The following is a 14,056-nucleotide window of genomic DNA, read 5'->3' as shown; positions in this document are numbered from 1 at the left end:
ACCGGAGCTGTGACCCTGCGTCAAAAGTCTGAGACTTCTTCCTTTGCATTAGATGTGATCACATGAAATCTTACTGTAAGCAGGGGAGTCTTGGAATACATTTGTATCTGAAACTGGGGAATCAGAGATCCCTGGGTGGGCTCAAACCACCAACCTTTTGGTTAACAACCAAACGATCTAACCGATTGCGCCACAGAGACCATGTACAGCACGTTGCCTGGTCATGTTACATGTAGGGCACAAAAGTGTGAAATGACGCGACAGCGCACTCAGCCTTGCAGTGGTTATCTAAGCTACACCACAAATGCTATCTAGATCGCCTACTCTTCAACTTCAGCTCTGGAGTTCTTCACAAGGGGAATGTCAAAGTGTTTTTCAGTGGGTGCTGGGGAGCGTTTTGGATTTCACTGACTTATTGTTAAACTAGGTTCTTTGCCAGTGACACAGGGTTGGCACCGTTTGGTGGCTTTGTCATTGCAGGTTTCAATTCCAGGGGTAGTTGGACTTCATTGAATTTTATGAAGGTGGCTCAACCTCTCCCAGGTGGGCTCTACTGAATGTCAGATGCTGAGAGCTTAGGCCGAAGCCCGCCTCTGTTATCTCAGAGATATCATGCAGTCTTCACACAATCATTACAAATGGCCGCAGTGATGAGCTTGGAGTGAAGGCAGCTTGTTGGTGGTCCCTTGACTAGTCCTTGGGCGAGGAAGACTGATTATACAGGACAAGTCGGAAAGGGACTGATGGAGGACACTCCTGCCTTCTAACCGTAAATCTAGCAAGTGGTGAGGTCAAGGGGAGGTTTGATTTCCTTAAGCACCGGGGCTCCTCTACATTCCAGGAGAAGTTTATCCGTGCAAGGTTTATTGTTTACCAATCTAGACTAGTGTATAGTTAGTTGGTTTTTATGAGACCAAGGCATCAGAAGGTGTACAGACTGCACAGAAGTGCCAGAGCATAGATGGCAGCACCAACCTTGGACAGGTTGGGGTCCGCATTCCGACTAGTTTCTTAGCCAGTGGATTCAATTCTAGGGGTGTGTGAAGCTCGTTTACATGTCTTTAACACAAATAATGCGAAAATTAGGAAGTATGGAAAATTATGGGCAATAAAAAGCTGCATTTGTAGCAATATATAAGTGCATGATGCATCCTAGCTTGCTTTTGGATACAAGTATACATCTCACTCTATACAATAGTGTAAAAAAACTCAAGAGCAGCAAACAGCAGTCACTTACATTCTGTTCTTTTAGTTTGTTCCCTTGCTCTAGTGATAGAGTTATTAACCGAACAGGCTGGACATTACACACAGTGGCCTGATGGCATAGGTTCAGACATTTCATGAAGTAAGCATAACGTGAAATGGTGGAAATGATGTGAGATCATGCTGCTGTAATAGGAACTTTCCACAAGGCACTTCAAGTCACTGCTAAATATATTGAGGATGGTGACATTTTGGTGGGTTTGATGCAACCAGGAGACAGACAGTTAATTGGAGGTGTGAAAGTCCAGAACCTGAAGAAATTAAAATCCAAGCCTGTGTCCAGCACCATGGATGATGCTGACGTGTCATTTGAGCAAATCCAAGGTTATCCATGGTATCTATTTCTTGGGCATATATGGTGCAGGATCGATTTTCTCAGATGTGCAGGTGGCTCAGGAATGATAAACAGTTAGAGATGGGCACTAAGCGTTGCCGCAAGCCCATAAGATTGTCAAGAAGTGATGAGTCCATCTTTTTGGTAGAACAAACGAGAGTGTATGCCCGCTGAATTTACATTTCTCAACGGTTCTCGTCGTTCTGGCTCTCGCAGGAAACTATCTTTCTTTTTCCTGTCTCTGGAACAAAACGAAGCTTTAAATGAATGAAGCTTTTGTTTTGTAAACAGAATTTATTGAAAAAAAATGCTGAATAAAATAAGTCTTAGTCATGCATACAGAAATGGGAAGGTTAGCACCAGCAGGTCTATGTTACATAGCATGAAGTACAACAGCCAGTTATGCCACAATTCCACATCAATTCCCGCTTGCTATTGTGCATTCAGTCAATATTGCTATCCCTTCCGTTGGTGTTTATTCTGAAACAACCTCTCCCCTCCCCACAGTGTTAGTAGATATGTACATGTAGTATGGGGTAGAGATCTTAATATGGCTAATCATGATCACTGTGCCCTTCTAATTTAAGAGACGTGAAACTTGACTTATGTGTAACTACTGCCACCTTCAAACTTGCCTCTTGTAGGTGTGATATGTGGTGTCCACGCGTCTGAGGTCGCACGAGCCGTGTAAGGTATCCTAGTCTTGTGTCTCAGGGTTCCGCTCTGTTTGTTCTGACTGCAATTCTGGAGCTGTGTGGATGTCAGCCATTAGATGTGTCGATCTGTGCGACTACCCTCCGGCTAGAGGCTAGCTGTTCCCTTTGCAGCGCTATAGTGATCTGTTCCCAGGCCTCCTTCAACTCGGGGAATTCCCTTCCCTTTTTCAGTTCGTTATGCAGTGCCGATCCTTCACTATCAGCCTATTTCTTGAGTTCCCTTCTCTAGTCCCGGAGGTTGGGGCCTCCCGGGCTTTACCAATTCCTCGTCAGCTCTCTCTTAGCTATAATAAATGTTAAAGAAGATTCCCGCCAATAAAGTTATGGGGGAGAACTGCCAGGCCCTCATTTTTCTCCCCAGTGCCACCATCCGCCATCCAGCGCACCAGCCATTGCAGCTGTGCGGCAAGGTAATAGGCGTCAAAGTCAGTTACCGCCAGCCCCCCCCCCCTCCATCCGAGGTCTCTTCAAGGTAGTCAGCGCAACCCTGCGTCTACCCCCTCCCCATATGGACGCGGTGATCGCCGTATCCAGTTCTCTGAACAGTGCGTGCGGCACCCAAAGCAGCAGCGCCACAAAATAGTACAACAGCCGGGGCAGCGCCACCATTTTGAGAAGCTCAACCCGTCCAGCTACTGAGAGCGGAAGCGAGCCCCAGAATCCGAAGCTTGACCTCAGAGTCCTGACTGCCCTTCCGATGTTAACGTCCAGAATATCTGAATGAGAGTGGTACACTTGCACACCTAGATACGAAATGCAACAGGGCTCCCATGTCACTTCACCCAGCTCCGTCGGCGGTTCACATCCCGCCATCAATGGAAACAAGAATGATTTTTCCAACTGACCCCCAATCCCGGCAGCTGACCGAACATCGCCACCAAGGGCTGTGCCCCCTCCCTCTCCGGGCCAGTGTCCCGTAAGAGTACATCGTCTGCGTATAGTGCAATCGCATGGTGCCGGTCGCCTCGGGTCAAACCCCGATACCAGGTGGCAGCCCTAGCCTGGGCTGCCAAGGGTTCCATTGCCAAGGTAAACAGCAGTGGTGACAGGGGGCAACCCTGTCTGGTGCTACTGCCAACCGAGTATTGCTCTGAGACGCCTGCTCCCGTCCTAACCCTTGCTTTGGGGGCTGTATAGAGCAGCATTGTCCATTTGATAAAACTCTCCCCAAAACCCATATGTGTGAGGACCGCATACAGTTAATTCCACTCAAAGCTGTCAAATGCCTTCTCTATGTCTATTGGAAGGACTTCAGACCCAGGTTCCGAAGAGGCCACAGTATCCTTAAGGTAAAGCAGCCGACGTATATTCTGGGCAGTGCTCCTAGTAGGAATGAATCCCGCCTGAGCTGGGTGTACTAACTTTGTCATATAGGGCAGCAATCTCATCGCTAGCACTCAGCTCAGTATTTTATAGTCCGAGTTAAGCATAGAGAGGGGCTTGCAAGCCCTGCTATCATCAGCTGGTTTGCCCGGTTTGAGCAGCGGCACTATTAGAGCCTCTCTCTTCGAGCCCGGGAGGTGTCCCGCTATGCGTGCCTTATTATACAATTGCATTAGCTTGGAGTCAAGCACCCGTGCCTAAGTGGCATAGAGCTCGATGGGTAGGCCATCCGTGCCTGGGCTTTTCCCACAAGCCAGCCCTGCAATGGCAGACCCAATCTCTGACAACTCGATGTTCCCTCCCAGAGTGCTGAGCACTTCATCAGTTAGCGTATGGGGCGGCAGTTCCAACAGGAGATCTTGTAGCTCAGACCTCGTCCCGCAGGATGAGCTGGTGTGGAGGGTGGCATAATATTTGCAAAAGTAAGAGTTTATATCGGTTTGGTGGTAAAGCTTATTCCCCGAAGGGGTAGTGATCTCCAAGATGGGAGTTCCTCGTTTAGCGGGATTGGCCAACCATGCCAATAGCGCCCCTGATTTATCTCTTTCGGAATGAGACCTCGCCACATATTGTTCATAGTCGAAGCACCTTAGTGTCTCAGTGTGATCGGCAACTCTGTCCCTGGCCTTCCGCTCCTCTCCCTGCAGCTCCAGGTGGTCCGGAGACAGTTTCTCCAGCGACCTAACTTCCCTCTCTCCTACAACAATGTCCCGCAATAAGGACCCTCTGATCCCCGTGGAAGTTGCTATGCAGCGGCCGTGCACTACCTACCACTTTGAATGCTTCCCATAGTGTGTGTGGTGAAGGGGCAGTGGGTTCGGTGTCTTCAAAGTAGTGAGTGATGTGCTCCTGAATCTGTTTTCGGAATGCAGGGCCCTCTAGTGAACCCAGTTTGAGTCGCCAAGTGGGTATTCGTGTAATGACTTGTGTCCATGATAAGTGCAACAGGATCGGATTGTGATCAGAAATAGTTTTCCCCAAGTACTCCGCCGCCGCGACCGCACATGCACCTCCGGGGTACAAAGAAAGGTATTGAGCCGCACATGCAGGTCATGGGCTGCAGAATATTGAGAATATTCTCTGGCCATTGGATAAAGAGTTCTCCAAGTATCTAGCCATTGCCACTCTGTCTGCCACTCTGAGACCTTTTTAGCTAGCGCATTCACAGTGGAGTCCCGCAGTGGTGGGTGGGACTTATCTATACCAGGGTTGTGCTCGCAGTTGAAATCTACCCCAAATATACCGTGTGTAGCATGTGAGGTGCTAAAGTATTTGATAGTTGACAGAGGAACGCACCTTGCTCTATGTTAGGAGTATACACATTTATCAGCGTTATATCTCGTCCTCCCAAGCGGCCGGAGGCCACGACAAAGTGCCCACTGGGGTCTGTCAGTGTAATAGTAACCTGGAATGGGACTCCCGCCTTAACCCATATCAAGGCACCTCTTGCGTATGCTGAGTAAGTTGTGTAAAATAATTGGCCCCTCCATCTCCTCTGTAGTGCTGCGCCCTCCGCCGCCGTCAGGTGAGTATCCTGCAACATTGCTACATGTACCCCTCTTCTACACAGTTGGGAATATACCTTGTACCGTTTAGTCATATTGTGCATTCCCCTTATATTCCAAGAAATCACTTTGTACCCCTGCGGATCACCCATTAGGAATATCCACCAGCCGCTCCTCTCCGCACAGCTGCCATCCGATGACCCAGACCGTAACACCCTCCGGACACAGATCTTTTACAGGAAAGCCATTTAACAGTTCCCTCTTTAAACAACCAGAACTCCCTCAACACCCCTTCCCCAGGACAGGAGACTGAACGATCCCCCATCTAAACTTTTACAAACTTAAGTTAATTCTAGGTGAGCGGGCAAAAAGAGACGCTCAAGCCAGATAAGGTGCAGAGCTCACGGCCCGGGGTTAACTTTCATATCTTGCTGTGGGCCTCATAACTTGCGTATCCTAGATGCCTTGAGTCTGGTAAAAGTTCCGATACTGGGGCAGCCCATCAGATGATGCTCTCCAACGTCCCTGGCGTCACCACCAGCAGTTCCAGGCTCGTAGTCACCGAACTTGCACACTCCACCTCTGAGTCCGACCCTCCGTCTCCCTTGTCGTGCCCGCCGAGCATGGGCTGCTGTTTCTCTGACTGAAGGAGGCCACTGCGGCTCGTTGCCTTTCTGCATGTGCCTCCTCTGATGTGGGCGCCGCGCTCTTCCACCTAGATCCCTTCGTGCCCCGGCATCTGCTGCGGGGTCTGGTGTCTCGGGGTGTCCCCGTCACCGCTGGGCCTCCCCGTTCCTCCAGCCAGTCTCTCGCCTCCTGAGGTGTCTGAAAGAATTGTGTTCCCCGACCATCTGCCACTCTCAGTGTGGAAGGGAATAGCATAGCGTATAGTATGTTTAATTGCCGTAGGTGTTTCTTGATTTCTAAGTACATTGTTCTCTGTCTCTGCACCTCTTGTGAGAAATTGGGGAAGATACGATCAAAGTGTTTTCTATCCTTATTTCTCCAGCCTTTCTGGCCTGTGCGAGTATTTGGGCCCGATCTCTGTAATGCAGTAGGCGGGCTATCACCGGTCGTGGCATGGCTCCCGGAGGGGGGGGCGCGTGAGTACCCTAGGCGCCCTCTCAAGGGCAATGAAGCGTGAGAGACCCTCCGGTGCAACGCTCTCCGAGATCCATCACTCCAGGTATTCAGGTAGGTTGTGGTGCTCGATTTGTTCGGGAATACCTATTATTCCATATTGTTCCTTCTGGATCTGTTTTTCAGCATCTTCAGCGCGGGCCATTAAGATCTCTGTTTTCTTTTCCAATTTAGTTATCCATTCCTCGGATACTGTCAGCCCAGGGTTAAGGGCTTCCGGAGTTCGCTCCGTCGTCGTCACCCGCTCCGCAAGGCGACATTGATCCTCTCGGCGCAGCCCCAAGTCTACCGCCAGCGAGTCAATCTTTGTTTCAAGGCTTTCCCTGGAGAACGTAATTGCCTGCATTATGTCTCCCAGCGAGGTTCCTTCAGACTAGTTCTCAAGCCCCGTTCGTGTTGCCTTGGTAGGGGGGACGTGGGGCAGCCCCACTGCGCACCGGCGTCACCCATTGTGTCCTTTTTCTTCCACTGTTTGCCCATCCTGTGGGAAAGGGGGTCATCAGCCCCGGCTCAGCACAGCTGACCACCCCAGCCGATATCCACTAGGTATAGCTCACCTCCTTAGGCTGTTGTCCGGCGTCGCAGTCTGAGGCTCAAAGCCCAGTCAGGTGTCTTCCAGCTGTTATCTCTCCCGGCTCCGCACGGCCCCGAGGCAGCAGGAGGGAGCCCAGAGCAATCCAAACCACGGGGCCCCCTCTCCATTAGCAATGGAGGGGAGGTATGTCTTGCAGGGATGTACGCCCGTCCGGGCAACGCAGTGCGCTCCTCCCGGAACCCGATGTCCCTCTCGCCACGAGCATTAACGAATGAAGCTCTGTAGTAGTTTTTCCAGGTGTGCTGAGCCCTAATCATCTCCATACACTAATAGCTGACTGGTTAAATGGCCAGTACCATTACTATTGCAAGCTATTGCCTAGATCCAAGGATAGGACACAGCACCTTAGCCAACACTGCTAACACTCAGAGGCAACAATAATGTCAGATAATAACAAAGAAGAATACAAAATGATGACTCGAATGGTTGAATTGATGTCAGCCTCTAGTAATTGCCTCGAGTCTCTCCAGTTTCATTTTCTCACTCATGGTGTCCCTCCAAAGCTAGAACCAGCCATTTGTAAACCAGCTTTGGTCCAGCTCCATTATGAATAGTCCAGACCAAAGGACTAAGTCTTGACCTTCTGAAATGTTCAATAACAACCCCAGACTGGGTGCAGCCCTGTTGTACCCTATCGGTGAGGTGCAGCTTTAGTCTGGGCATACCCATCACACTTGGTGTGTTTCGTTGAGAAAAATCAAAAAGTGAAGTGTTCAATGTGTGAATTAATCTCAGCCACTGGTACTCTGGGCTGCAATCCAACACATCTGTTTTTTCTCACTGCACCACTCCAACCACTGACCAACACAATGCAAATAGCCTTGGTTCTGATAAAATAAGAACAGTCCAGGTCAAATCAGCAGCCCACATCTGCTATGAACGCGATCACACAACAACTTATTAGTGAGGTGTTCCTATTGCACTTTGAAACAGCAAGCATAGGAATTGTGTCTGGATATATGTAGGAAGTTGGCTCTTTATATACTGTTTCAATGTAAGAAATAGTGTGCACCGAGTCCAAGGGTTCCCCTTAGAGGTAAGATAGTGGCAAAGTACATGATCCTAATGCTCTATTTTGTGGTAGTGTGGTCGAGCAGTAGGCTTATCAGAGGGTAGTGTTAAGCATTTGTTGTACACACATAGGCAATAAATGAGGAACACACACTCAAAGACTTACTCCAGGCCAATACGTTTTTATATAGTTTATATTAAGAGCCACAGGTTCAAGATTTACAGTTAATACTCTAAATGTAAGGTACTTCACTTAGATACTTCAGGAACTTTGAATAAAAACTATATCATGTACAGTCTGTGTAAAAATGGCAATAAGCTACTTTCAAAGTGGACACTGCAAAAATCAACAGTTCCTGGGGGAGGTAAGTAAAGGTTAGATTAGGAGGTAAGTAAAACACTTACAAGTCTCAGTTCTGGGGCATAGGCAGCCCACTGTTGGGAGTTCAAGGCAACCCCAAAGTTACCACACCGGCAGCTCAGGGCCGGTCAGGTGCAGAGGTCAAAGAGGTGCCCAAAACACATAGGCACCTATAGAGAACAGGGGAGCTCCGGTTCCAGTCTGCCAGCAGGTAAGTACCTGCGTCCTCGGGGGCAGACCAGGGGGGTTTTGTAGAGCACTGGGGGGGACACAAGTAGGCACACAAAACACACCCTCAGCGGCACAGGGGCGGCCGGGTGCAGTGTGCAAAGCAGGTGTCGGGTTTTGTATAGGTTTCAAAGGAGAGACCTGGAGGTCACTCTAGCGGTGCAGGCATAGGGGGTGCTTTTGGGGACAGCCTCCACCTGGGCTAGGCAGAGGGTCACCTGGGGGTCACTGCTGCATCAAAGTTCGGTTCCTTCAGGTCCTGGGGGCTGCTGGTGCAGTGTTGGTTCCAGGCGTCAGGTCCCTTGTTACAGGCAGTCGCGGTCAGGGGGAGCCTCTGGATTCTCTCTGCAGGCGTCGCTGTGGAGGCTCAGGGAGGTCATCTCTGGTTACTCACGGGCTTGCAGTCACCAAGGAGTCCTCCCTGAGGTGTTGGTTTTCTGCAAATCAAGCCAGGGGCGTCGGGTGCAGAGTGTAGAGTCTCACGCTTCCGGCGGGAAACGTGAAGTCTTTGTAAGTTGCTTCTTTGTTGCAAAGAAGTAGCTGGTATTGAACAGGGCAGCTGTTCACAGGAGTTTCTTGGTCCTGTAGTCCAGGGCAGTCCTCTGAGGCTTCAGAGGTCGCTGGTACCTGTCGGATGCGTAGCTGGAGCAGGTTTTCGAAGCTGAAGACAGACCGGAAGGGCTGGGGCCAAATCAGTTGTCGTCTTCCTCCTTCCCTGCAGGCTTGTAGGTCAGCAGTCCTTCTTCTTTCTTCAAGTTGCAGGAATATGATTTCCTGGGATATGGGGAGCACCTAAATACTGAATTTAGGGTTGTGTTTAGGTCTGAGAGGGCAGTAGCCAATGGCTACTGTCCTTGAGGGTGGCTACACCCTCTTTGTGACTTCTCCCTTTGGGGAGGGTGGCACATCCCTAATCCTATTGGGTGAATCCTACAAACTCAAGATAGGGGTCACCTCAGCCACCTTAGGGGCTGTCCTGACTGGTGGGTGACTCCTCCTTGTTTTTCTCATTATCTCCTCCAGCCTTGCCGCCAAACGTGGGGGCAGTGGCCAGAGGGGCGGGCATCTCCACTAGCTGGGATGCCCTGGGGCGCTGTAACAAAAGGGGTGAGCCTTTGAGGCTCACCGCCAGGTTTTACAGTTCCTGCAGGGGGAGGTGAGAAGCACCCCCACCCAGGACATGCTTTGTTCCTGGCCATAGAGTGACAAAGGCACTCTCCCCATGTGGCCAGCAACATGTCTGGTGTGTGGCAGGCTGGCAGAAACTGGTCAGCCTACACTAGAAGTCGGGTATGAATTCAGGGGGCATCTCTAAGATGCCCTCTGGGTGTATGTTACAATAAATTGCACACTGGCATCAGTGTGCATTTATTGTGCTTAGAAGTTTGATACCAAACTTCCCAGTTTTCAGTGTAGCCATTATGGAACTGTGGAGTTCGTGTTTGACAAACTCCCAGACCATATACTCTTATGGCTACCCTGCACTTACAATGTCTAAGGTTTTGCTTAGACACTGTAGTGGCATAGTGCTCATGCACATATGCCCTCACCTGTGGTATAGTGCACCCTGCCTTAGGGCTGTAAGGCCTGCTAGAGGGGTGACTTACCTATGCCACAGGCAGTGTGAGGTTGGCATGGCACTCTGAGGGGAGTGCCATGTCGACTTAGTCATTTTCTCCCCACCAGCACACACAAGCTGTGTGGCAGTGTGCATGTGCTGAGTGAGGGGTCCCCAGGGTGGCATAAGACATGCTGCTGCCCTAGCATAAGACATGCTGCAGCCCTTAGAGACCTTCCCTGGCATCAGGGCCCTTGGTACCAGGGGTACCAGTTACAAGGAACTTACCTGAGTGCCAGGGTTGTGCCAATTGTGGAGACAAAGGTACAGTTAAGGGAAAGAACACTGGTGCTGGGGCCTTGTTAGCAGGGTCCCAGCACACTTTCAAATCACAACTTAGCATCAGCAAAGGCAAAATGTTAGGGGGTAACCATGCCAAGGAGGCATTTCCTTACAATATACATACCAGTTTCCTTCAGGTTGGACCACATCAGTGAGGTGCAGTTTATGTCCTATAGCCCAGTGAGCAAACACTGCACTCATGATAGGCGAGGCCACGAGGAGCAAAGTTAATGACAATTTACCCAGCAAATTACAAATACATGTTCATGGGTTTTTACACAGTATGTCTCTAAAGAACTTGACATCAAGACAAAGTAACATTGTAAGTTGTACTGGCTTACTTTATTGATCCAAACAGACTCTGTTTTAAGATAGCTTAACGGGCTAAGGCATGTGGTCCACAATAATGTTAATTGATCTCTATTAGTTATTGCAATAATCATAGAGATACATCTGTAATCAGTAGTCATATGGGTGAATAATAAAATAGCTTAAAAGATTAACTTGCTTTATTAATTGCGTTACCTGCAACCAGCATGTCGCAGGCTTGTAATCCATGTTTGACAGCTCAACAAGATATATGGGATAAAGTCCCCGAGCAATATATTATTATGATATTGCAAGTCACTGAGGAGCTCAATTACCATATAGAGAAGCAAGGCTGAAGGCGGAGTTCCTTTATAAGGTTGTGGAACGCCGAGGTGACTTGGAATATCCTTATCATGTAGAGCAGGGGGTACTTTATTTCTTATAGTATATTGTCACACCATCACCTTTCCCACAAACACTTGAATCGTTGGTGCATAGCTCGTTCATATCGGAGAGAGAATATTTTAAACATAAAGAATTAAAATAGAATATTTAGTGTAAAATTAAACACATAAACAAAGCTGTGAGATATGTATTGCACAAAAGATATTATAATTAGTTAAATATAAGTAATATCTTCGAAAGAAAAAGGCACAATAACTCAGAATGAGTAGAAACATCAAGAAAGATTCTAACTTTTCTATGATTATCCTCAGAGTACAAAAAATAAACATGCTGCAATGCATATCTCCTTTCTGCTTGTCCCTGAACAGCTAGAAAAACAGTAGAAGAAAAAAGCAACTATGTTTGCTCCCTAAACAGCTGCTTTAATGATGCTGCACGGTCTGACCTGTCTCTCCCCTCAGCTGCAGGATGTGCAGCAGGCATTGTGACAATAAGTTATTAGAGTTGAGCAGCTACGTCAATGCTTTACAATAGACTACTGCATGTGTCACAAGTCTCTGACTATAAAGACATTAGAGACAGGTTTATATAAAGGGAGTGCAGAATCATACATATTATAAACCATTTACTGCAGGCAGCGCTTAATTTGAGACGGTGGTTGCTGTTGTGGGGCTTTGGCACTTATCTTTGGGGACCAGCACTTATTTTTCCCACATTATTTATTCACCAAGTACAAGAAAGGAAAACTAAACAAAGGAACCAAAAGAGGGCAAACCTGCCCTAAAAGGAGAAAGCAAGAACTTGCAGGAGTGAGATAAAGGGGATGGGAGTCTCTGGGACTGGATTAAAGAGGTATGAGAGGCGGTTTTTAAACTGTCAGCTTCGGTATTCTGCGTGCCAATGTTTCATTGCAACAGCTGCAGCTTCTGAGCACAGATTCGGGCTCTGGGGATATTTGTTTCACAAATTAAGTACTGCAGGTATCCTTTTTAAGCGCAGAGATCACACGTTCTAACCATTGTAAGAAAAGCTCAGAGGGTTTGTGCTCACAGAAAACTTTTCATGTGACAAAAAAGCATGCATTTTAATCCTATCCGATTGTAACCCAGCCTTCCATTCTATCATTAATAATGTGCTGGCAGTGATTTAAGAAGTTGTAATAATCACTTATTAAACTCTTATTATACTGTTTGTTGTATAAATGACCTTTATTGGTGTGAGGGCTCACATCTCAGGCCCATCACAAAACAGGAACACATCTTGGTAAACGGGCCTGCACATCGCCTCACTTCATTAAGGCCTTTCTCTCGGTGTGGCTTTCAGATTGCATTGTAAGAGCAGTGTTTATGCAATCCGCACATGGGGAGCTTTGCTTCTAACCTCAGACTCTATCAAACTTTAAAGGGATCTGTGAACAGTGCACCCAGACTCTGGCAGTCAGTCAGGACAGTCAGTGCTTTAAAAGGGAAAAAGAAGTGCTGGTACTCACTAAGTTGAGTAGTAGGCGGTGGCTAGGGGTGGTGCCTTGTTTGTGTTTACTAAGTTGGCATCTATTCACATCAGAATTGTATTGCTGTGCATTAGAAACAGGTGGTATTTAAATTACATAGTGCAGTTTCCAACATAATCTTCTCATAAATTTGCAAGGAAACCACAGGTCCTGAAAGGGCATCATGTAAACAGTGGTGGCTGCAACTGAACGGGGTGGAGGGGTGGTGGGATAAAAAAACGTAGCTGTTTCCTCCAGAAGCGAATTTGTCTCCTCCATCCTCCTCGTCCCGGAAACACACAGACTCCCAGACTCCCCTCAGCCAATGACGAAGGAGCTGTCACCTGCATGACAGCAGCGTTGTGATTGGTGTGAGAGGCCTGCTTCAGCACTCACAGAGGGGGCAAAGGCCTGTGCACGTTCTCCTCCTGGCTGGGCAATACAGCCGGGAGGAGAAATGCAAAGTGCTCATGTGTGTTTGGCCCCCCCAACATGGCCAGGCAAACACACGTGCACACGTTTGGTGCATGAACCACTCCTCCCTCCAGCCCCACCCTGCCCTAACTTGGCTCAGCTGATTGAAAAATAAAATGATAATAACACTTCTTATTAATGATTTTATTTTTCTTCTGCTAAAAGCAGTGGGGTGACGCTCCTAAACCTTAGCAGAGGAGCCACCCATGCAAATAAACACTTTATAGCACAACAAAATGAATGAAGTACTGAGTCGCATGGTTTATGGCACATCAGTCTCTCTCTACACCCACCTGCTCTGTGCCACTGCTTTATGAGAGGAGGCCGCTTATTCATGTGTTACACTGTATCTTGACTGTTGCACTTTAGAGGTTTTTATTATTTTGTTTGTATTTTCTGATGCTGCATGATTGATATTTGTTTCTTTCATTCTAAGATATATCTCCACACCCCTTTCTGGTTCATTACTGACAGAAGTAGAGGTAATCCAGAGTCCTACACAGCATATGCAAGTGTTCCCATTAATGTCCTTGAAGACCTGGATCACACTGTTTTTAAATAAAGCATCTTCATGTGTTTTAGTAAACACAGTAAAACCAAATGTATTGTTCTAGAGGACAACCGGGGTGGAACAACACACCCCGCGAGAGTGGCGGTCCACGCCCTGTGATTGGAGAGAAAGACATTGCCAATTTTCATTTGTATTTTATAGAATTCCTTCTCTTCTTAGAAACACATTTTTCTCAGTTACAGCAAACCACACCATGCAGAGTATCTGACAACCACTGAGGTACAAAACAGCTTCCTGCAGCTTCGCAGCGCTGTAAACGGGCTTACAGTTTACTACACACAACCTTCATGATAAAAATGTTATCAAATTCTGACAAAGGAGAGCTGCCCTCTCAGAACTATCACCAGATGGCTAACTGCAAATACCTGCAGC

Source organism: Pleurodeles waltl, chromosome 12 (genome assembly GCF_031143425.1).
Source record: "Pleurodeles waltl isolate 20211129_DDA chromosome 12, aPleWal1.hap1.20221129, whole genome shotgun sequence".
Taxonomy (NCBI): domain Eukaryota; kingdom Metazoa; phylum Chordata; class Amphibia; order Caudata; family Salamandridae; genus Pleurodeles; species Pleurodeles waltl.
The sequence above is the reverse complement of the archived record's forward strand: the minus strand, read 5'-3'. Positions refer to the sequence as shown.